Here is a 3,079-nt window from a genome sequence, read left to right on the forward strand (position 1 = left end):
ATTTAGTCTTATTTAATCTACAATATTGACTTGTTCATGATGTTGACATTTAAAGAAATTTGGTCATTTATTGAGTATAATCTCTCACATTCTGAATTTACCTGATTGCTTTCTCTTGTTCCTCTATTCTAAACTGGAAGGTAAGTCTTTTTATTTAATTAGATTCAGGTAGAAAATTTTGGCAAGAATACATCATAGGTGATGCTCTGTACTTTATATTGTTTCACATGATTATTTTCTCCTTTCTTCTGTCAAAGCTTATCTGAAATATTATTTTAGCCCTAAGTAGTTTAGTTTAACTAGAAGCCAGATATTGGGGGCAGAGAATGCATTCCCTGTTACTGTCCTTTACCCTCGATTGAACTTTCTGTGCACTGTAGTGCTTAACTCCAACAAATGTCCAGCCTATTGTAAACCCTCTCAGTGAAGCCGTATCTTCTTGCCACTGTGCTTTCAGATAAGTCACCTTCAACCTAACTTTCTCTCTCACACACACAAGACCTTACTGAAGGCCATAATAGGAAGCTAACATAAGACAATCACCTGAATTTTTCCTAATCTTTTCTCTAATAATGTAGCCTCAGTGGGATATGACTTATATAGATTTGATTTTTGTTTTGTTTTGTTTGCATTTTACGTTCCACCTATAATGTCACTTTGTTTTAGGTCCATCTTTTGTACAGAACACTTAACTGATTTAAAAAAAAAATCATTGCATTTCTCTTGACATTTCATTGTCCAAGATGTTTCATCAGAGATATCTCGATGCATTTTCAGGCTTCATATGACAGATAAATGGTGTTTGCAAGAAACAAAGAGGATGACAGTTGGTTAGGTCAATAACCGTGTCCAAAATGGAGTTTTAAACCATTTATCTTTGTTGTCTTTTCAGATGTATGTGGTCTCATTTTGCTGATTTAGTTTATTTTACTTTCATTGTTATTTTGTTTCCTCTTTGTGTTCTGTTTCCTGATAAGTCCTTGGTTTAGAAAATACTTTCCAATTTTTAATTCTGCTAGTAGTTAGGAATCTTTTGTTTTCGTTTTTGTTTTTAGACAAGGAAATCCTTGGTTGACCTCACAGATTGCAAGGATCTTGTCAGCTTACAATCCCTTGTTTTTTATTTTATTTTTTATTTTTTTTACATCTACAGCACCCGGTCTTCCTAGATGGTCTCCCATCCTAGTACTAACCAAGCTCGACCCTGCTTGCTTCCGAGATCAGACAGGATCGGGTTTGTTTAGGGTGGCATGGCCGTAGACTTAGTTAGGAATCTTTAACATGTTACTTCTTTCTTTATCAGAGTGTAAAGTGAAATTATTATTTTGACTGTATTCAATGCAATATGAAGACATTAGCTTATTTTTGTTTCTCCTCTTACCCTTTCCCATTTTGTTAACAATCTGAGGTTTAAATCTAGATTACAGTTATAAAATTTTACAGTTACAAAATTACTATTGCTTTCATTGTCGATCTTGTTTTTGATATTTACACTGAGTTTTGTAATCATATTTACAATTATTCTGACATCACTATATTTAACTGAACTCATTGCTTACTGCTAGTACTCAAAAGCAATTTTCTTACACATATATTTTAATTTTATTGCTCAGTAATCCTGAGTATTTGTTATAAAAACATTTTTTCTAAAATAAGAATTTGAGTGGCATACTTTCCAATATCGTTTTGACCTTCATAATTTGAACATGATTTGACTAGATTTAAAACACTTGGATCACAACGCTTTTTCTACAAAATTATACAGAACATTGGTTTTCAACTTTTCTGCCTTTATAATTCCCATTCAAAAAATATACTTAATACCCTAATACATAAAATAAATAAATTTGAATAATAATACTTTAAATTCCTTTAGATAACATGAGTTCCCTTTTTAACACTGTGGTATGAATAAGCTTCCCTCATCTCTAGGAGTGTCTAAAAATTTAACATTCAAACTTATACATGCCCAGATTAGCAGAAGGTTCAATCATACATTCACTGCCCAATGGCCCTCCTTACTTAATATGGCAAGAAATTTCTAAATCTTTCCTTTTATCCAAAATGCCAACCTCGTATTTGTCATTTAACCCTGCAAGCCAGATCAAGATGTACCCTCAAGGGTAGCAGACTCCATATCTGTTATTGTTTTCTCAGTCCCTTGAAATATACAGGTATAGAACAGTTGCTTTCCTATATTTAGTTTTGAAGAGGAAACATCTGAAGGCAGTCTAACATTTGTAGGCAAAGTGATTTTATTTTTAATAGATGTTTCTATGTTTTTAAAATTATCTTTATAATTAAATTTTTTACCATGATGTGTCCTAATGTGTCACATTTTTTATTAATTTGCATAATTGATTAACTCTTTCCATTAGCTCCACTGGTCTGGTAGTCAGTGCTGTTCTGAGGTATTCTTTTCCTGATATCTGCACAGATTTATTAGCGGAAACTCATTTAACTCTGCAATACTTGCTTCTTTATACATGAATCCATACACTATGTGCTGAAAAACACATTATTAACATCATGTAATATTTCAAAAGTTAAATAACTGATACAGTGCTTTGATAATCTGTATTTTTCGATTGTTAATGCATAGAATTGTGACTCCCTGAACACACACACACACACACACACACACACACACACACACACACAAACCATTACTTTTACTTAAAATATGAAATCAACATAACAGTTTGATTTTAAAAGAACTCTCTAAACAAACAGTACAATAAGTGATTGCCATCAGGATGATACTTTCGGTATATATCTCTGATTCTATACTCCTACATGGAGAATTTTAACAGGGAAGATTTTGTTTATTATGTCAAGTCAAAAATATTAATACTATGTTTGTGTTCCTGACTATTTTCAAGAATTTCTGAAAATGTCACTCAATTAGATTTCACTGTTCTAAAATTTAAAAGTGTTAGACTTTTAGAATCTTTTGTCACAAAGGCAGATTAAAAAGCAACACTGATCATTTCACAAAGACATAGCTGTAGCAGACAAATACTTAAATAATTCAGTCATTTCTAATCATTAAAAAAATGAAAAGCTATTGGCTGGAAAA

The 3,079-nt window shown here is 31.8% G+C and overlaps 1 pseudogene; it reads right to left on the reverse strand.

The window, feature by feature from the left end:
• Positions 1-1,144: 1,144 nt before the first annotated feature.
• LOC112471403 lies at positions 1,145-1,262 on the reverse strand (annotated as a pseudogene).
• Positions 1,263-3,079: the final 1,817 nt, after the last annotated feature.

Source organism: Pteropus alecto, unplaced genomic scaffold (genome assembly GCF_000325575.1).
Source record: "Pteropus alecto unplaced genomic scaffold, ASM32557v1 scaffold309, whole genome shotgun sequence".
In the NCBI taxonomy this organism is placed as follows: domain Eukaryota; kingdom Metazoa; phylum Chordata; class Mammalia; order Chiroptera; family Pteropodidae; genus Pteropus; species Pteropus alecto.